This window comes from Pelobates fuscus, chromosome 3 (assembly GCF_036172605.1).
Source record: "Pelobates fuscus isolate aPelFus1 chromosome 3, aPelFus1.pri, whole genome shotgun sequence".
Lineage (NCBI taxonomy): Eukaryota > Metazoa > Chordata > Amphibia > Anura > Pelobatidae > Pelobates > Pelobates fuscus.
This window is the reverse complement of record NC_086319.1, coordinates 12,171,506-12,194,057: the sequence shown is the minus strand read 5'-3', so window position 1 is coordinate 12,194,057 and position 22,552 is coordinate 12,171,506. Positions and strand designations below refer to the sequence as shown.

The following is a 22,552-nucleotide window of genomic DNA, read 5'->3' as shown; positions in this document are numbered from 1 at the left end:
TGGATTTTGGTCACTAAATTGTAATTGACCGGGGAGTTGGTCAATAGCTCAGCTATTTTGGCGTGAGATTTGCAGATATTTTTGTCATTTCTCTGCAGTTCCTTTCCATTTTAGCCTGTAATCCCAGAATGTATATATGGGGCTAACCGGTGACTATCAGATGTAAAGGACATAATATTACTGATTGATTATTAGATTTCTGTGTCAAGCTTTTATAACCCCAGAAGGCGGCATTGATATCGGAATTTTTTGTGAATCAGTCGGCGATACAGATGTCACTCGGATTAGAACTGCAGACGGTTTTTAAAGATTCAATGCATTCTGCAGCCAGATATTCTGATTCAGATAATTGATAGTTTTCTTTCTGTATAACTTTAGCTTATAGCTTTGTGTGAAGGTAGGAGCATTAGGAGCGTGTGAATCTGTGAATCTTACAATAATGACTGCGCCGACTGAGCGCTGGGGGAAGCATTGTGGGGTCATGCTCTCACTAACATTTAAAATCACAGCAACTTTGTCACTGTCATAATGAAATACTCACATTGACGGTGCTGCAGTTTAAAGATATACTAAGGCAAAACACAGACTACTTTGTCTTCGTATTTTTCCTACACTTGAAAAAAAGCACTAAGTGTTTTTTATTTCCACCCGCTATCACTAGTTATGGAATCCTCCAGAGACATCAGTGTTGGACTCCTTGCACAAGTATGAGAGTACGACACTGACGTGGGGTCCTGACAGGTGAAGCTCCAGGAGCTGCAGGACCAGCAGGAAGACTATGGCGGCCAGCGGAAGCGTGTGATTCAGGTAAGTAAAATTCACCTTTCCCTGCAGTCCGCAGCTGCAATATAGGCTAAATAAGCGGATTTAGAAAATTTCACGGTTTAGCTATTTTAGCATAACTCAGCAGTTTGGTAATTGGTGTACAACCTTTCAAAATTTGGGGAATAAACCTCAAGTGACACAAACTCACAAAGCCAGAAACAGAGGTCACACATAACCCCAAAATCACAAATACAATGTAAACTTATACAGGTTTAGCAAATATCTGAAACCGGATTGTCCTCAATCATTAATAACATACAAAAAAAATAAAACCAACCTAAAAGTCAACCTACAAACAATTTATTTAAATTCTAAAAACAGGTTTTCTCAGATTTGTTTTCATTCCTCGGCTACTTTGGCCAATATTTTATAAATGAGTTTAATGATAACGGCTAGGAGAAATTCTATAACTCCGCTACAGTAACAGCTAGGAGAAATTCTATAACTCCGCTATAGTAACAGCCAGGAGAAATTCTATAACTCCGCTATAGTAACAGCCAGGAGAAATTCTATAACTCCGCTATAGTCACAGCCAGGAGAAATTCTATAACTCCGCTATAGTAACAGCTAGGAGAAATTCTATAACTCCGCTATAGTAACAGCCAGGAGAAATTCTATAACTCCGCTATAGTCACAGCCAGGAGAAATTCTATAACTCCGCTATAATAACAGCTAGGAGAAATTCTATAACTTCGTTATAGTAACAGCTAAGTTTTGCAATTTGTAGTTCAACTCCCTTTAGTTCCGTGTTTGTATAAAGTACGGCAAGATCTAAAGAAGCAGCTTAATTAAAATCATCAAACGTTCCATCTGTGAGATAATAAAGTATATATTTAGTTGATATGAAAGCACCTGGTTAGTGCAATGAGGCATGGTAGCCAGACTCAGTATGGGGGAGGACTAGCCAAGACATGTCCCTGAGGCAGTCAGTGCTGCTCTGAGTGCAGACTATTTCACAGACACAAGTCACACATGACCATTTATACAAATAAACGTTAGTCTCTCTGCGTGGATTACACACGAAACTTGTGCACAAATTCTTTCAAATCCTACGAACGAATCATATTCCTTCCAATCTATGCCCGAACGAATACATCCGGGATTTACCTGTAAGACTTCGCACATTTATTCAGATGTAGATTAAAAGAAGTTATTAAGTGTGCATAAGCTAAAAAGAGTTTGAGCACAAGTCTACAACAGACAACATATTTGTCCTCCTATTCACTAAACAAAGAGCTGATGTAACATTTGAACAGATTTGGAAGATATAGATGAAAATATAAAATGTAAATATCAATTTTTTCACAAATTGAGATTGTTTTTTACTTTAGTTATTTTAGTGTTGGCACAGTTTGCTGTTTTAGTGAAGTGACCCCCAAGGTCGCACAATATATACAGTAATACATTGAGAGGGAATGAAGAATCGTTTAAAATGCTGATTTCCACTTAACACTTTATTTCTTCTAATTTGTTCACATCAAACTCTGAAAAATAATGGTTTCTGGCAACAGGATATCTGCTAATCTCCAGATTAACTGGTAAACTAACAAGCTATCATCACACATAAACCCACTCCGCCAGGAAAGCATGCAGAGAGGAAGGCATTTCTGCTTTGTATAATATTCAGAAATAATTAACATCTAACAACATCGTCACCACAGTAAAGATTACAAGCACAATTTCCTCAAAACTGAAATTGTAATAAATATAATCTAAAATGATTCTTTGAGGGAACTTATAACTTGGATGGTCTTAGTAACAACTATAAACTCAGAAATATTGGAATCACTTCGGCTTTTCAAGACATGTCACTTTTTTATGCTGATGAATAACATGCAAAGTGCTGTAATCCTTGTAGTATGTAGCATTCACGTGCTGCAAGATGGCTTTTCCTTTGGGATCCTTGTGATGAATACATATCTATCCCTTCTTCTGTGTGTGAATGTTAAATACTGCAGGGGGAACTTTTCATTCCCTTACCATCCTCGTGCAGAGGTGACATGGGTCCAGGAAGAGTTGGGCACTATATGACTAATTGGCTGAGTGTTGATCCATCGAGATGTACATATGCCATCAGTAACTACTTTTTTAGCAACCTACTTTTCTGCCTCTACCCTTACCCTTTGTGTCACTATACCCCACTCCCTCTAGCATGTAAACTCTCTGAGCAGGGCCCTCAATCCCTCTGTTACTGTGTCACTATACCCCACTCCCTCTAACATGTAAACTCACTGAGCAGGGCCCTCAATCCCTCTGTTACTGTGTCATTATACCCCACTCCCTCTAACATGTAAACTCACTGAGCAGGGCCCTCAATCCCTCTGTTACTGTGTCACTATACCCCACTCCCTCTAACATGTAAACTCTCTGAGCAGGGCCCTCAATCCCTCTGTTACTGTGTCACTATACCCCGCTCCCTCTAGCATGTAAACTCACTGAGCAGGGCCCTCAATCCCTCTGTTACTGTGTCACTATAACCCACTCCCTCTAACATGTAAACTCTCTGAGCAGGGCCCTCAATCCTTCTGTTACTGTGTCACTATACCCCGCTCCCTCTAGCATGTAAACTCACTGAGCAGGGCCCTCAATCCCTCTGTTACTGTGTCACTATACCCCACTCCCTCTAGCATGTAAACTCACTGAGCAGGGCCCTTAAGCCCTCTGCTTCTCTGCGTCCAACTCGTCTGGTCATATATACTGCTTTGTTAGTAGAAACCATTGTACAGTGCTATGGTCTTTGTTGGCGCTTTCTAAATAATAATAGTAATAAATAATACTATTTATGTAATCATGAGTTGTGGGTTATAAAAGATACGATAATTTATGTTTTAATGCATTTTTACTTTTTTCAGGATTTTAATTGCTCAGGGGATCCACTGGGTGAAAACAACTCATTGCAAAAAAAAAAAAAAAAAATTACAACAAAAAATTATTAATAATCTGTCAAACGGAAACAATAGATCGTGGTATACAATAAATATATTCTTAGATACATGCAACAGGCTTTAGGGCGTCCGCAAATCAGTCTTTAACGCTTCCATTGTAAAAAAAAAATCTAAACTCAATCTCCTTTTGTTTACACCCATGACTTCCCTCTTATGATCTGACGACACTATGGCTGCTAGGAAAACATTAACACATTAACACAATATCAGCAGAATTCTATGAATTTACCTTGTTTTTTGTTGAAGCGACAGCTGCCCTGTAAAAGAAAGAATAGGAGGGTTAGTGAGAGTTCCCTCCATGGGATGACTGCGTTCCCTGCAATCCATGGTCTGGCTGTACTTACAGCAGCGTCACTGTCATGCAGATTGCTCTGGTGCTGCCTTCACTTTGCTGTTTGTACAAAAACCCCAGGGAGGGGACAGGTGGCACCACCCATCATCCGTGTCCTCATCTTCGCAGCCCTTTTATTCTGTGAGCTTCCTCCTTTCTCTCACCGCCGGGAAACAACAAGAGACTCAGTGTGATAGATGGAAAGAGAAAGTATCGGCCATTCACTGCAGTGAGAATTGTCAGGAATTCCCAGAGATTTCAAAGGAAATTTGAAACAGAAAATGTTTACTCAATCCACACTTTAATAATAATAATAATAACAAAGTATTTAACCAGGAAAGGTACATTCAGATTATGTCCTCGGGATGTTTAGTGAATAACTGTATGATTGATTATTTTTGTACCTGGAGCAGGTGGTAGTCCCGTCTATCACTGGTATAGGGAGCTGGGAGCCTCGTTGGTCAGTGACTCGGACAGCAGGTGGTGGTCCCATCTATCACTGGTATAGTGAGCTGGGAGCCTCCTTGGTCAGGGACTCGGACAGCAGGTGGTGGTCCCATCTATCACTGGTATAGGGAGCTGGGAGACTCCTTGGTCAGGGACTCGGACAGCAGGTGGTGGTCCCATCTATCACTGGTATAGGGAGATGGGAACCTCCTTGGTCAGTGTAGCGGAGTAGAGGTACGATCCACAGTATCTCCGCTGGTAGACAGGAACAGTAAACCAAGACAGGTACAAGACAGGTAGCGTAGTTACAATCCCTTCCCTCCAAGAACTAGACGACACATAGCTTGGAGGTCAACTGGCTTTTTATTCACACACTTGCAGTATTTATGAGAATTCCCATGCAAGGGGTTTCCCAACAGACCATTCAGGGGTGAAGGAACAGGGGACTACGTGGGGGACTGGAACAGAGAGACATTTCCCCCATAATACACTGCTGCACGAGAGGGACCCTCCCACCAGGATATACCGATAAGTGCCTTATCCCCTCGTGCAGCAGAAACATACTTTTACACTAAAATATATATTTAGAATATTATTCGGCAGATTTGGGCGAACAGGCGTTCGGCAGATAGCTGGGGTCGGGGCGCACATTCCCTGAAAGTGCCGCTTCGATCCCAGCTTAAATAACCGAACGCCGCACATATTACAGTTATTTTCAAAGTTCTCCCTAAACTACCGAATGGGCCCATAGATCCCAATACCGAAGGACCGGGGCTCCCGAACGGCTTGGAAGTCCAGCGATATTCGTACCGTCGAGTGTCCGATTTTAGTTCCAGACACTCGACGACCGAACACCGCTGGGCTAACAAAGGATCCAAGATGGCCGACCGCCGCGTGGTCGGTAGCCGAACGACGGCCACCCGGAATCCTCTTAATTTACCGTTTGCAACAATGTTGCAACGTTTAACGAGAGGCACACGATCCTCTGAGGGTGGTCTCTATTCGGGTTTTACACCGCCACCATGCGAGCACGTTAAACATACAGTACAATACTACGGCGTACCCTTGGTTCTTAAAGGGATACGTACAGGTTTTAATAAAAATACAGGTTAAATAAGGCTGCTGCCGCCACTGTCAGTGACTCAGACAGCAGGTGGTGGTCCGGTCTATCACTGGTATAGGGAGCTGGGAGCCTCCTTGGTCAGTGACTCGGACAGCAGGTGGTGGTCCCATCTATCACTGGTATAGGGAGCTGGGATTCTCCTTGGTCAGGTACTCGGACAGCAGGTGGTGGTTCCATCTATCACTGGTATAGGGAGCTTGGAGCCTCCTTGGTCAGGGACTCGGACAGCAGGTGGTGGTCCCATCTATCACTGGTATAGGGAGCTGGGAGCCTCCTTGGTCAGGGACTCGGACAGCAGGTGGTGGTCCGGTCTATCACTGGTATAGGGAGCTGGGAGCCTCCTTGGTCAGGGACTCGGACAGCAGGTGGTGGTCCCATCTATCACTCGTATAGGGAGCTGAGAGCCTCCTTGGTCAGGGACTCGGACAGCAGGTGGTAGTCCCATCTATCACTGGTATAGGGAGCTGGGATTCTCCTTGGTCAGGTACTCGGACAGCAGGTGGTGGTTCCATCTATCACTGGTATAGGGAGCTTGGAGCCTCCTTGGTCAGGGACTCGGATAGCAGGTGGTGGTCCCATCTATCACTGGTATAGGGAGCTGGGAGCCTCCTTGGTCAGGGACTCGGACAGCAGGTGGTGGTCCCATCTATCACTGGTATAGGGAGATGGGAGCCTCCTTGGTCAGCGACTCGGACAGAAGGTGGTGGTCCAGTCTATCACTGGTATAGGGAGCTGGGAGCCTCCTTGGTCAGGGACTCGGACAGCAGGTGGTGGTCCCATCTATCACTGGTATAGGGAGCTGGGAGCCTCCTTGCTCAGGGACTCGGACAGCAGGTGGTGGTCCCATCTATCACTGGTATAGGGAGATGGGAGCCTCCTTGGTCAGGGACTCGGGCAGCAGGTGGTGGTCCCATCTATCACTGGTATAGGGAGCTGGGAGCCTTCTTGGTCAGGGACTCGGACAGCAGGTGGTGGTCCCATCTATCACTGGTATAGGGAGCTGGGAGCCTCCTTGGTCAGGGACTTGGACAGCAGGTGGTGGTCCAGTCTATCACTGGTATAGGGAGCTGGGAGCCTCCTTGGTCAGGGACTCGGACAGCAGGTGGTGGTCCGGTCTTTCACTGGTATAGGGAGCTAGGAGCCTCCTTGCTCAGGGACTCGGACAGCAGGTGGTGGTCCCATCTATCACTGGTATAGGGAGCTGGGAGCCTCCTTGGTCAGGGACTCGGACAGCAGGTGGTAGTACCTTCTATCACTGGTATAGGGAGCTGGGAGCCTCCTTGCTCAGGGACTCGGACAGGTCGGACAGGTCTCTAAACAAATCGTTTCTCCGCTCCATGAATTAGGTTTCCAGAACCCAAGGCAGTAAGAACTATAATATAAGACAACGCAATATTATAAAATGCCTGCTCCCCTGCCTTATCCCATAGTGATACCTGGATGTGAGTGATGGGAGTTAAATTAGTAACAATTTGCTGGAACCTGGTAGCATAACTTTGTATCTGTTTTAAAATGGTGGGATCAAAACATCAAATACAATTTGAGTAACCGTCATTATAATCTGGTGACTGGAATTAATTGATCACCTTGTCATTCATAAAGGTATGTGTTTAAATCAATGGTTAAATTAAACTTAATTTTACCCCCTGGGTGGGATTAGAGGGAACACCACACTACAGCAGGTGCTGGCTTAGGAGGGTACCCCACACTATCATCTCTAAGGCTTAGCTGGTACACCATACTACCCCCTGGGAAGGTTTAGGAGTACACCATAATAACCACTGGGAAGGTTTAGGGGTACACCACATTAACCCCTGGGAAGGTTTAGGGGTACACCATACTACCCCCTGGGAAGGTTTAGGGGTACACCATACTACCCCCTGGAAAGGATGAGAAGGTACACTGCATCATGGATAGGATTAGGGGTACACGGCATCATGGGTAGGATTAGGGGGTACACTGCATCATGGGTACACCATACTACCCCCTGGGAAGGATGAGAAGGTACACTGCATCATGGGTAGGATTAGGGGGTACACTGCATCATGGGTAGGATTTGGGGGAACACCATACTACCCCCTTGGAAGGATGAGAAGGTACACTGCATCATGGGTGGGATTAGGGGGTACACTGCACTGCATCATGGGTAGGATTTGGGGGAACACCATACTACCCCCTGGGAAGGATGAGAAGGTACACTGCATCATGGGTAGGATTAGGGGGTACACTGCATCATGGGTAGGATTTGGGGGAACACCATACTACCCCCTGGGAAGGATGAGAAGGTACACTGCATCATGGGTAGGATTTGGGGGAACACCATACTACCCCCTGGGAAGGATGAGAAGGTACACTGCATCATGGGTAGGATTAGGGGGTACACTGCATCATTGGTAGGATTTGGGGGTACACCATACTACCCCCTGGGAAGGATGAGAAGGTACACTGCATCATGGGTAGGATGTCACCAACAGCAACCTAATCCACAGAAGGGTTAATGCTGAGCAGCAATTATGCAAATGAAGCCTGGTAACTGACTTTGGGGTCAAAGGCCGGTTACAGCCTATCAGAACTAAAGGAGGGGTATTTAGGTCCAGTTCTCATCCTGCTCAATGCCCTGTTGTGGTTTCCCTTGTGGTTGTCTGAGAGTGTGTTACTGTTTATAGTTTTCTACCTGTTTTTTGACTTTGGCTTTGTTTATTGACTTCTCTATATTCTGGTATCCTGACTCCTGGCTTTCCTCATCGCTGCGTCCCTTTCTGTGTTCCCGGACCTCGGCTAGTATTTTTACTATTCTATGTACGTTAAATCCGTACATTCTAAGGACAGGTAATACTTTACTTATTTGTCATCCGTGCTATACAGTTCTATGTGCTGGATCAAACAGTAATCCTGACATAGGATTAGGGGGTACACTGCATCATGGGTAGGATTTGGGGGAACACCATACTACCCCCTGGGAGGGATGAGAAGGTACACTGCATCATGGGTAGGATTAGGGGGTACACTGCATCATGGGTAGGATTTGGGGGAGCACCATACTACCCCCTGGGAAGGATGAGAAGGTACACTGCATAATGGGTAGGATTTGAGGGTACACTGCATCATGGGTAGGATTAGGGGGTACACTGTATTAGGGGGTACACCCAGTGGTGTATTTTGGATTTGTGCTGCCCTAGGCACGACTAAATTTGGGCACCCCCAAAATCTAAATTCGTGTTAAAGTCACTTTCTTGACTGACAGACACATGCACTGATATACACTCATTGACAGATACAGTCATTGGCACACACTGTTTAACCAACACACACTTTCACTGACAGACACACACTGACACACCCACTCACTGACAGGCGCACACTCTCTCAGATACACATAAAATGACATACACACACTGACACACACTCACAGGCACACCCATTCTCACTGAAAGACACACACACGTTCACTAACTCACAGACACACTGACAGCTACACTCACTCACTCACAGTAAGGTGGACAGCCCCAGAACACAAGGCAAGCAAGGCATTTGTCTGGGAGCTTGGGGTGGCATTTTTTGGCACCCCCCTGAAAATGCCGCCCTAGGCAAATGCCTTGTTTGCCTTGTGGTAGATACATCCCTAGGTACACCATACTACCCCTTGGAAATGATGAGAAGGTACACTGCATCATGGGTAGGATTAGGGATCTGTCATAATACACCCCTGGCGTAGGTTTTTAATTGAAAGCTCTAATGGCAGAACTGGATACACAGCTATATTAGTTGTTTTTTCTGTTTGGGTATTCTGGCTGCTGACTCGCTCAGTGCCTTGTGACTTCCGACCATATTTGGTTTTAGTAAATATGAGAATTACTATAGTGAATGTCGCTGTCAGTGAATGTCGCTGTCAGTGAATGTCGCTGTCAGTGAATGTCGCTGTCAGTGAATGTCGCTGTCAGTGAATGTCGCTGTCAGTGAATGTCGCTGTCAGTGAATAACGCTGTTACTCGGCGATGCTGTCCGAATACTCGGGTTGTTAATAATAATTCCACTTTGAATTCTCACTGTACTAAATATCTCTCAGTGGGAATCTGGCTGATGGATTTGTAACAAGTCAGAATTAATGATAATAACAGTAATTAATGCCCCATGTTGTTTTATTAACCCCTTAAGGACCGCTGACGGTTCAGGACCGTCAGCGGTAAAACGTGCGTTTGGACCGCTGACGGTCCTGAACCGTCATAACGGTTTTGGGCTACTTACCTGATCGCCGTCGGTCCCACGGCGGCGATCAGCTCTCCTCCCGGTCCAGGGGGGTTGCCTGTCTGCCCGGGCAGCCCCCCCTCGGCAGATCAGGACCCCACGGCCATGTGATCACTCGATCACATGACCGCAATAGGGGTCTGTGTATCTGCCTGCAGGGGGACTGTCTGTGCTGACAGGCAGTCTCCCTGCAAGGGAAAAATCACAAATAAAGTGTAAAAAAAAAATCTGTGTAAAAAAATAATATGTGTGTATATATATATGCTATATATACATGTATTATATCTATATATACCTATATATAATATATGTATATATATCATATATATAATGTCACACTAAGTGTATTTTTATATTTATATATACGTATATAATTATAAAAATACACTTATATTTAAATTACACACGAATATATACAATATATATAATAACTATATATATATATATGGTATATATATATTATTATAAAATACAAATAATATGTTAATAAAAATAAATAACAAAAAATAAAAATAATTTTTAATAATTAAAAAAAAATTATATATATATATTCAGTTTTATTCTAACAGTATTTTGATATTGATATATATATATATTTATATCAAAATACACTTAGAATGTAATGATATATATCTATGTATAAATAAATAAATAAAAATAATACGAAATATACATATGTCCACATACATAATTACATAAATAATTTCATAAATATACACGTAGACGTCAAATATATAAATATGTATATATATTAAAATTCTACGTGCATATTTATGTAATATTTTTACCTAATTAAGTAATTTTAATGATTGCAATTTGAGGGACCTGCCTGCCAACCCAGGCCAAAAGTCCAGATAATTTAATTTGCTAGCACTGTGTTTAACCCTGTAACTTTCTATGACACCCTAAATCCTGTACATGGGGGTACTGTTTTACTCGGGAGACTTCGCTGAACACAAATATTAGTGTTTCAAAACAGTAAAACATATCACAGCGATGATATTGTCAGTGAAAGTGAAGTTTTTTGCATTTTTCACACACAAACAGCTCTTTCACTGAGGATATTATTGCTGTGATATATTTTACTGTTCTGATACACTAATATTTGTGTTCAGCGAAGTCTCCTGAGTATAACAGTACCCCACATGTAGAGGTTTTATAGTGTTTGTGAAAGTTACAAGGTCAAATATAAGGCTTGATTTTACTTTTTTTTTTTTTATTGAAATTTGTCAGATTGGTTAGGTTGCCTTTGAGAGCGTATGGTAGCCAAGGAATGAGAATTAGCCCCATGATGGCATACCATTTGCAAAAGAAGACAACCCAAGGTATTGCAAATGGGGTATGTTCAGCTTTTTTTAGTAGCCACTTAGTCACAAACACCGGCCAAAGTTAGCGTTTTTTGCATTTTTAACACACAAACAAATATAAATGCTAACTTTGGCCAGTGTTTGTGACTAGGTGGCTACTAAAAAAGACTGGACATACCCCATTTTGAATACCCTGGGTTGTCTACTTTAAAAAATATGTACATGTTAGGTGTGTTTCGGGGATTTATGACAGATAACGGTGTAACAATGTCACTATTGATACATTTAAAATATATATATATTGAAACAGCAATTTCCTAGTTGTATTTATAGGCCTATAACTTGCAAAAAAAAGCAATAAAGCATGTAAACACTGGGTGTTTTTAAACTCGGGACAAAATTTTGAATCTATTTAGCAGTTTTTTTCATTAGCTTTTGTAGATAAGTAAAAGATTTTTCAAGTAAAAGTCCAAAAACATGTTTTTTTTTTTTTTTCACCATATTTTATTTTTTTTTTTAAATACAATATATGACATAATATAAATAATGGTATGTAAAGAAAGCCCTTCTTGTCGTGAAAAAAACAATATATAACTTGTATGGGAACCGTAAATGAGAGAGCGGAAAATTACAGCTAAACACAAACACCACAAAAGTGTGAAAACTGCTCTGGTCCTTAACGTACAAACATCGCAAAAACAGGCCGGTCCTGAAGGGGTTAAGTTAAATCAGCAATGATACAATGTCTCCAGCAGGAGGTGCAGCGTCTGCCGTTGCCATGGAGATAACCCGGAAGCGCTCACTGACTGTAGCAGGCTGCATTGTGCAAGCTGGAGAGCAGTGAGTATACTGTCTGCAGGGAGGGGATGGGGGTATTATTATACAGGGGGAGCAGCCAGTTTCCTGGGGGTGTTATACAGGGGGAGCAGCCTGTATCCTGGGGGTGGGGGTATTATACAGAGGGAGCAGCCTGTATCCTGGGGGTGGGGGTATTATACAGGGGGAGCAGCCTGTATCCTGGGGGTGGGGGTATTATACAGGGGGAGCAGCCTGTATCCTGGGGGTGGGGGTATTATACAGAGGGAGCAGCCTGTATCCTGGAGGTGGGGGTACTATACAGGGGGAGCAGCCTGTATCCTGGGGGTGGGGGTACTATACAGAGGGAGCAGCCTGTATCCTGGGGGTGGGGGTATTATACAGGGGGAGCAGCCTGTATCCTGGGGGTGGGGGTATTATACAGAGGGAGCAGCCTGTATCCTGGGGGTGGGGGTACTATACAGGGGGAGCAGCCTGTATCCTGGGGGTGGGGGTATTATACAGAGGGAGCAGCCTGTATCCTGGGGGTGGGGGTATTATACAGAGGGAGCAGCCTGTATCCTGGGGGTGGGGGTACTATACAGGGGGAGCAGCCTGTATCCTGGGGGTGGGGGTATTATACAGGGGGAGCAGCCTGTATCCTGGGGGTGGGGGTATTAGAAACATAGAAACATAGAATGTGACGGCAGATAAGAACCATTCGGCCCATCTAGTCTGCCCAGTTTTCTAAATACTTTCATTAGTCCCTGGCATTATCTTATAGTTAGGATAGCCTTATGCCTATCCCACGCATGCTTAAACTCCTTTACTGTGTTAACCTCTACCACTTCAGCTGGAAGGCTATTCCATGCATCCACTACCCTCTCAGTAAAGTAATACTTCCTGATATTATTTTTAAACCTTTGTCCTTCTAATTTTAGACTATGTCCTCTTAATGTGGTAGTTTTTCTTCTTTAAATATAGTCTCCTCCTTTACTGTGTTGATTCCCTTTATGTATTTAAATGTTTCTATCATATCCCCCCTGTCTCGTCTTTCCTCCAAGCTATACATGTTAAGATCCTTTAACCTTTCCTGGTAAGTTTTATCCTGTAATCCATGAACAAGTTTAGTAGCCCTTCTTTGAACTCTCTCTAAGGTATCAAGATAGATCTGAAGATAGGGTCTCCAGTACTGTATTATACAGGGGGAGCAGCCAGTATCCTGGGGGTGGGGGTATTATACAGAGGGAGCAGCCTGTATCCTGGGGGTGGGGGTATTATACAGGGGGAGCAGCCAGTATCCTGGGGGTGGGGGTATTATAAAGAGGGAGCAGCCTGTATCCTGGAGGTGGGGGTATTATACAGAGGGAGCAGCCTGTATCCTGGGGGTGGGGGTACTATACAGGGGGAGCAGCCTGTATCCTGGGGTATTATACAGAGGGAGCAGCCTGTATCCTGTGGGTGGGGTACTATCCAGGGGGAGCAGCCTGTATCCTGGGGGTGGGGGTATTATACAGAGGGAGCAGCCTGTATCCTGGGGGTGGGGGTATTATACAGGGGGAGCAGCCAGTTTCCTGGGGGTGGGGGTATTATACAGAGGGAGCAGCCTGTATCCTGGGGGTGGGGGTATTATACAGGGGGAGCAGCCAGTATCCTGGGGGTGGGGGTATTATAAAGAGGGAGCAGCCTGTATCCTGGGGGTGGGGGTATTATACAGGGGGAGCAGTCTGTATCCTGGGGGTGGGGGTACTATACAGAGGGAGCAGCCTGTATGCTGGGGGTGGGGGTATTATACAGGGGGAGCAGCCTGTATGCTGGGGGTGGGGGTATTATACAGGGGGAGCAACCTGTATGCTGGGGGTGGGGGTATTATACAGGGGGAGCAGCCTGTATGGTGGGGGTATTATACAGGGGGAGCAGCCTGTATCCTGGGGGTGGGGGTATTATACAGGGGGAGCAGCCTGTATGGTGGGGGTATTATACAGGGGGAGCAGCCTGTATCCTGGGGGTGGGGGTATTATACAGGGGGAGCAGCCTGTATCCTGGGGGTGGGGGTATTATACAGGGGGAGCAGCCTGTATCCTGGGGGTGGGGGTATTATACAGGGGGAGCAGCCTGTATCCTGGGAGTGGGGGTATTATACAGGGGGAGCAGCCTGTATCCTGGGGGTGGGGGGTATTATACAGGGGGAGCAGCCTCTATCCTGGGGGTGGGAGTATTATACAGAGGGAGCAGCCTGTAATCCTGGGGGTGGGGTTATTACACAGGGGGAGCAGCCTGTAATCCTGGGGGTGGGGGTATTACACAGGGGGAGCAGCCTGTAATCCTGGGGGTGGGGGTATTACACAGGGGGAGCAGCCTGTAATCCTGGGGGTGGGGGTATTACACAGGGGGAGCAGCTTGTATCCTGGGGGTGGGGGTATTATATAGGGGGAGCAGCCTGTAATCCTGAGGGTGGGGGTATTTATACAGGGGGAGCAGCCTGTAATCATGGGGGTGGGGGTATTTATACAGGGGGAGCAGCCTGTAATCATGGGGGTGGGTGTATTATACAGGGGGAGCAGCCTGTAATCCTGGGGGTGGTGGTATTATACAGGGGGAGCAGCCTGTAATCCTGGGGGTGGTGGTATTATACAGGGGGAGCAGCCTGTAACCTGGGTGGTGGTATTATACAGGGGGAGCAGTCTGTAGCCTGGGGGTAGGGTATTATACAGGGGGAGCAGCCTGTAATCCTGGAGGTGATGGTATTATACAGGGGGAGCAGCCTGTAACCTGGGTGGTGGTATTATAGAGGGGGAGCAGCCTGTAACCTGGGTGGTGGGGGTATTATACAGGGGGAGCAGCCTGTAACCCGGGGGTAGGGTATTATACAGGGGGAGCAGCCTGTAACCTGGGGGTGGGGGTATTATACAGAGGGAGCAGCCTGTAATCCTGGGGGTGGGGGTATTATACAGGGGGAGCAGCCTGTAATCCTGGGGGTTGGTGTATTATACAGGGGGAGCAGTCTGTAACCTGGGGGTAGGGTATTATACAGGGGGAGCAGCCTGTAATCCTGGGGGTGGTGGTATTATACAGGGGGAGCAGCCTGTAACCTGGGTGGTGGTATTATACAGGGGGAGCAGTCTGTAACCTGGGGGTAGGGTATTATACAGGGGGAGCAGCCTGTAATCCTGGAGGTGATGGTATTATAGAGGGGGAGCAGCCTGTAACCTGGGTGGTGGTATTATAGAGGGGGAGCAGCCTGTAACCTGGGTGGTGGTATTATACAGGGGGAGCAGCCTGTAATCCTGGGGGTGGTGGTATTATACAGGGGGAGCAGCCTGTAACCTGGGTGGTGGTATTATCCAGGGGGAGCAGCCTGTAACCTGGGTGGTGGTATTATCCAGGGGGAGCAGTCTGTAACCTGGGGGTAGGGTATTATACAGGGGGAGCAGCCTGTAATCCTGGAGGTGATGGTATTATACAGGGGGAGCAGCCTGTAACCTGGGTGGTGGTATTATAGAGGGGGAGCAGCCTGTAACCTGGGTGGTGGTATTATAGAGGGGGAGCAGCCTGTAACCTGGGTGGTGGTATTATACAGGGGGAGCAGCCTGTAACCTTGGGGTGGGGGTATTATACAGGGGGAGCAGCCTGTAACCTTGGGGTGGGGGTATTATACAGGGGGAGCAGCCTGTAACCCGGGGGTAGGGTATTATACAGGGGGAGCAGCCTGTAACCTGGGGGTGGGGGTATTATACAGAGGGAGCAGCCTGTAATCCTGGGGGTGGGGGTATTACACAGGGGGAGCAGCCTGTATCCTGGGGGTGGGTGTATTATACAGGGGGAGCAGCCTGTAATCCTGGGGGTTGGTGTATTATACAGGGGGAGCAGTCTGTAACCTGGGGGTAGGGTATTATACAGGGGGAGCAGCCTGTAATCCTGGGGGTGGTGGTATTATACAGGGGGAGCAGCCTGTAATCCTGGGGGTAGGGTATTATACAGGGGGAGCAGCCTGTAATCCTGGGGGTGGTGGTATTATACAGGGGGAGCAGCCTGTAATCCTGGGGGTGGTGGTATTATACAGGGGGAGCAGCCTGTAATCCTGGGGGTGGGGGTATTATACAGGGGGAGCAGCCTGTAACCTGGGGGTGGGGGTATTATACAGGGGGAGCAGCCTGTATCCTGGGGGTGGGGGTATTATTACCATGATGGCGTTTGATGCATTTTGCCACCTTTACCTCAAATTATTGCTCAATACCATCAAACTGTATATAACTGGTGGGCAGCATCATCACGTACTTACCAGTTTCCCAAATCATAAACCTTGCCTGTGATTGTATCCTATAAATATATACTGAGAGGTATTAACAAAGTAGACTGTCCTGTTACGCTCAAACAACTTAGACGGACCAAAATTCCGAGCTCTGTCTGACATACTGGATACTTGGCTTTTCGACATCCCCACAAACAATGTCATTAAAACCGACATGTACTTCTTTAAATATAGTCTCCTCCTTTACTGTGTTGATTCCCTTTATGTATTTAAATGTTTCTATCATATCCCCCCTGTCTCGTCTTTCCTCCAAGCTATACATGTTAAGATCCTTTAACCTTTCCTGGTAAGTTTTATCCTGTAATCCATGAACAAGTTTAGTAGCCCTTCTTTGAACTCTCTCTAAGGTATCAAGATAGATCTGAAGATAGGGTCTCCAGTACTGTATTATACAGGGGGAGCAGCCAGTATCCTGGGGGTGGGGGTATTATACAGAGGGAGCAGCCTGTATCCTGGGGGTGGGGGTATTATACAGGGGGAGCAGCCAGTATCCTGGGGGTGGGGGTATTATAAAGAGGGAGCAGCCTGTATCCTGGAGGTGGGGGTATTATACAGAGGGAGCAGCCTGTATCCTGGGGGTGGGGGTACTATACAGGGGGAGCAGCCTGTATCCTGGGGTATTATACAGAGGGAGCAGCCTGTATCCTGTGGGTGGGGTACTATACAGGGGGAGCAGCCTGTATCCTGGGGGTGGGGGTATTATACAGAGGGAGCAGCCTGTATCCTGGGGGTGGGGGTATTATACAGGGGGAGCAGCCAGTTTCCTGGGGGTGGGGGTATTATACAGAGGGAGCAGCCTGTATCCTGGGGGTGGGGGTATTATACAGGGGGAGCAGCCAGTATCCTGGGGGTGGGGGTATTATAAAGAGGGAGCAGCCTGTATCCTGGGGGTGGGGGTATTATACAGGGGGAGCAGTCTGTATCCTGGGGGTGGGGGTACTATACAGAGGGAGCAGCCTGTATGCTGGGGGTGGGGGTATTATACAGGGGGAGCAGCCTGTATGCTGGGGGTGGGGGTATTATACAGGGGGAGCAACCTGTATGCTGGGGGTGGGGGTATTATACAGGGGGAGCAGCCTGTATGGTGGGGGTATTATACAGGGGGAGCAGCCTGTATCCTGGGGGTGGGGGTATTATACAGGGGGAGCAGCCTGTATGGTGGGGGTATTATACAGGGGGAGCAGCCTGTATCCTGGGGGTGGGGGTATTATACAGGGGGAGCAGCCTGTATCCTGGGGGTGGGGGTATTATACAGGGGGAGCAGCCTGTATCCTGGGGGTGGGGGTATTATACAGGGGGAGCAGCCTGTATCCTGGGAGTGGGGGTATTATACAGGGGGAGCAGCCTGTATCCTGGGGGTGGGGGGTATTATACAGGGGGAGCAGCCTCTATCCTGGGGGTGGGAGTATTATACAGAGGGAGCAGCCTGTAATCCTGGGGGTGGGGTTATTACACAGGGGGAGCAGCCTGTAATCCTGGGGGTGGGGGTATTACACAGGGGGAGCAGCCTGTAATCCTGGGGGTGGGGGTATTACACAGGGGGAGCAGCCTGTAATCCTGGGGGTGGGGGTATTACACAGGGGGAGCAGCTTGTATCCTGGGGGTGGGGGTATTATATAGGGGGAGCAGCCTGTAATCCTGAGGGTGGGGGTATTTATACAGGGGGAGCAGCCTGTAATCATGGGGGTGGGGGTATTTATACAGGGGGAGCAGCCTGTAATCATGGGGGTGGGTGTATTATACAGGGGGAGCAGCCTGTAATCCTGGGGGTGGTGGTATTATACAGGGGGAGCAGCCTGTAATCCTGGGGGTGGTGGTATTATACAGGGGGAGCAGCCTGTAACCTGGGTGGTGGTATTATACAGGGGGAGCAGTCTGTAGCCTGGGGGTAGGGTATTATACAGGGGGAGCAGCCTGTAATCCTGGAGGTGATGGTATTATACAGGGGGAGCAGCCTGTAACCTGGGTGGTGGTATTATAGAGGGGGAGCAGCCTGTAACCTGGGTGGTGGGGGTATTATACAGGGGGAGCAGCCTGTAACCCGGGGGTAGGGTATTATACAGGGGGAGCAGCCTGTAACCTGGGGGTGGGGGTATTATACAGAGGGAGCAGCCTGTAATCCTGGGGGTGGGGGTATTATACAGGGGGAGCAGCCTGTAATCCTGGGGGTTGGTGTATTATACAGGGGGAGCAGTCTGTAACCTGGGGGTAGGGTATTATACAGGGGGAGCAGCCTGTAATCCTGGGGGTGGTGGTATTATACAGGGGGAGCAGCCTGTAACCTGGGTGGTGGTATTATACAGGGGGAGCAGTCTGTAACCTGGGGGTAGGGTATTATACAGGGGGAGCAGCCTGTAATCCTGGAGGTGATGGTATTATAGAGGGGGAGCAGCCTGTAACCTGGGTGGTGGTATTATAGAGGGGGAGCAGCCTGTAACCTGGGTGGTGGTATTATACAGGGGGAGCAGCCTGTAATCCTGGGGGTGGTGGTATTATACAGGGGGAGCAGCCTGTAACCTGGGTGGTGGTATTATCCAGGGGGAGCAGCCTGTAACCTGGGTGGTGGTATTATCCAGGGGGAGCAGTCTGTAATCTGGGGGTAGGGTATTATACAGGGGGAGCAGCCTGTAATCCTGGAGGTGATGGTATTATACAGGGGGAGCAGCCTGTAACCTGGGTGGTGGTATTATAGAGGGGGAGCAGCCTGTAACCTGGGTGGTGGTATTATAGAGGGGGAGCAGCCTGTAACCTGGGTGGTGGTATTATACAGGGGGAGCAGCCTGTAACCTCGGGGTGGGGGTATTATACAGGGGGAGCAGCCTGTAACCCGGGGGTAGGGTATTATACAGGGGGAGCCGCCTGTAACCTGGGGGTGGGGGTATTATACAGAGGGAGCAGCCTGTAATCCTGGGGGTGGGGGTATTACACAGGGGGAGCAGCCTGTATCCTGGGGGTGGGTGTATTATACAGGGGGAGCAGCCTGTAATCCTGGGGGTTGGTGTATTATACAGGGGGAGCAGTCTGTAACCTGGGGGTAGGGTATTATACAGGGGGAGCAGCCTGTAATCCTGGGGGTGGTGGTATTATACAGGGGGAGCAGCCTGTAATCCTGGGGGTAGGGTATTATACAGGGGGAGCAGCCTGTAATCCTGGGGGTGGTGGTATTATACAGGGGGAGCAGCCTGTAATCCTGGGGGTGGTGGTATTATACAGGGGGAGCAGCCTGTAATCCTGGGGGTGGGGGTATTATACAGGGGGAGCAGCCTGTAACCTGGGGGTGGGGGTATTATACAGGGGGAGCAGCCTGTATCCTGGGGGTGGGGGTATTATTACCATGATGGCGTTTGATGCATTTTGCCACCTTTACCTCAAATTATTGCTCAATACCATCAAACTGTATATAACTGGTGGGCAGCATCATCACGTACTTACCAGTTTCCCAAATCATAAACCTTGCCTGTGATTGTATCCTATAAATATATACTGAGAGGTATTAACAAAGTAGACTGTCCTGTTACGCTCAAACAACTTAGACGGACCAAAATTCCGAGCTCTGTCTGACATACTGGATACTTGGCTTTTCGACATCCCCACAAACAATGTCATTAAAACCGACATGTACTTAGCCCTTTACGGCTTTTTAAGACCTAGTAAGTGTACCGTGCTAGCCCTGACAGATACCTATCTTTGTCTCAAGCTAAGACATCAAGAACATTACTAATCATTACGTAATTATTCTAAGTCCAGCCAAACCGGCCAGCCTTTAGAACTTTCCTTGTACCTCTCTGGGAATAATTGGTGTCCAGTAAAAGTCCTAGGCCTATTCCAATTAACTATCATGGATAAACCATGTAAATCACCACTACTCACACTTCAAGGTTATCCTCTCACCACCTCAACATTTATACTTTATGTTCTGACTCTGTTCCTAAGACTAGGTCTCAATCCTTCTTCGTTCTCTGGTCATTCATTCAGAATTGGTGCATCAGCAGCGTCCAGCAATAATACTCCAGTTCACATCATTAAAATGCAAGGACGGTGGAAATAGTCAGTGTGTAACCGGTAGATTCCTCAACCTGAAACAAAGAGCTGAGGAAATCCTTCATGAATCTGGTTGTATACACCCTGTTCCAAATTATTATGCAAATTCTATTTAAGTGTCACAAAGACTAAATATTTTGGTTTTTTAGTTTAACCCCTTAAGACCGGAGGGCGTACTATTACGTCCTTTTAAAAGCGGCTCTAAACGCCGCCGGACGTAATAGTACGCCCTCCGGTTTTTAGTAACTTACCCGGTCGCTGGCGGTCCCACGCCGGCGATCGCGGTTCGGGGGACTCCCAGGGAGCCCCCCGCGGCACGTCCGCCCTCCAGGAGCCCTCCCGGCCATGTGAGAGTGAGGTCCTTGCGAGGACCTCACAATCACATGGCCGGTATAGCTGCCTGCTGCATTGCCAGCTGGGGGACCAACTGTAATGACAGTTGGTCCCCCTGCTGGCTGAAAATAAAATAATTTTTTTTTAAAACAGTGTAAAAATAAATAAATTATATACTTAGATCATATATATATATTATATATATATGATCTAAGTATATATATACACATATACACACATACACATACACCGTCTAGGTGTATTTTAATATTAATATATATATAATTATATATATATTAATATCAAATTACACGTAGACTGATACTGATTAAATATATATATAATTATTGTTATATATATTTATAAATAATATAAAAAAAAAATATGTAAATACGTAAAAAAATTAAATAAAAAAAATAATTAAAAATAAAATATTAAAAAATATATAGATGTGTTTTATTTCGTTCTAACTGTATTCTGATATTAATATATATATATATTTATATCAAAATACACTTATAACGAAATAATATATATATCTATATACATAAATATATACGTATATATCACTATATATATATACCTATATATAAATAAAAATATTAAAAAAAAAAAATATATATATATATATATATACGTATATATACACATATGTATATATATATACATATATTAATTCTACACATATATTTATGTAATAATTTTACATAATTAGGTATCCTAATTAATTACAATTAGAGGGACCTGCCTGACCACCCATGCCGAAAGTATAGGGAATTTAATTTGCTAGCACTATATTTAACCCTATAACTTTCCAAGACACCATAAAACCTGTACATGGGGGGTACTGTTTTACTCGGGAGACTTCGCTGAACACAAATATTACTGTTTCAAAACAGTAAAATGTATTACAACCATGATATCGCCAGTAAAAGTGACGTTTTTTGCATTTTTCACGCACAAACAGCACTTACAGGGACGATATTATTGCTGCAATACTTTTTACTGTTTTGAAACACAAATATTTGTGTTCAGCGAAGTCTCCTGAGTACAACAGTACCCCTCATGTACAGGTTTTATGGTGTTTTCAAAAATTACAGCGTCAAATATAAGGCTTGTGTTTAATTTTTTTCACATTAAAATTCGCCAGATTGCTTACGTTGCCTTTATGACCCTATGGTAGCCCAAGAATGAAAATTACCCCTATGATGGCATACCATTTGCAATAGTAGACAACCAAAGGTATTGCAAATGGGGTATGTCCAGTCTTTTTTAGTAGCCACTTAGTCACAAACACTGGCCAAAATTGGCGTTTTTTGCATTTTTCACACACAAACAAATACAAACGCTAACTTTGGCCAGTGTTTGTGACCAAATGGCTACTAAAAAAGACTGGACATCGCTTATTTGCAATACCTTGGGTCGTCTACTATTGCAAATGGTATGCCATTATGGGTGTAAATTTATTTCCTGGGCTACTATACAGTCTCAAAGGCAACGTAACCAATCTGGCGAATTTCAATTTCAAATGTAACACGCTATATTTGACCCTGTAACTTCCCAAAACACCATAAAACCTGTACATAGGGGGTACTGTTTTACACGTGAGACTTTGCTGAATACAAATATGTGTATTTTATTGCAGTAAAAGCAAACAGTATTATGACATTGACAGTTAAAATGTCATGAAGAACGAAAAAAATCAAAAACAATCTTATTTTCTCCCATTTTTTTCATATTAAATTAGGTTTCATAGCTAAATATTTGATATTAAATGAAAGCCCTGTTTCCCCTGAATAAAATGATATATAATAAGGGGGGGTGCATTTAATATGAAAGAGGTGAATT

The 22,552-nt window shown here is 45.8% G+C and overlaps 1 protein-coding gene across 1 annotated transcript in view; it reads left to right on the top strand.

Moving 5' to 3' along the window:
* The first annotated feature begins 12,025 nt into the window (after positions 1 to 12,025).
* The window catches only part of TTLL1 (TTL family tubulin polyglutamylase complex subunit L1), a 51,935-nt gene continuing 41,408 nt past the window's right edge, over positions 12,026 to 22,552 (top strand). Inside the window, exon 1 of the mRNA XM_063445046.1 lies at positions 12,026 to 12,063. The gene's annotated coding sequence lies outside the window, so the exon portion shown is untranslated. The remainder of the gene's footprint in view (positions 12,064 to 22,552) is intronic.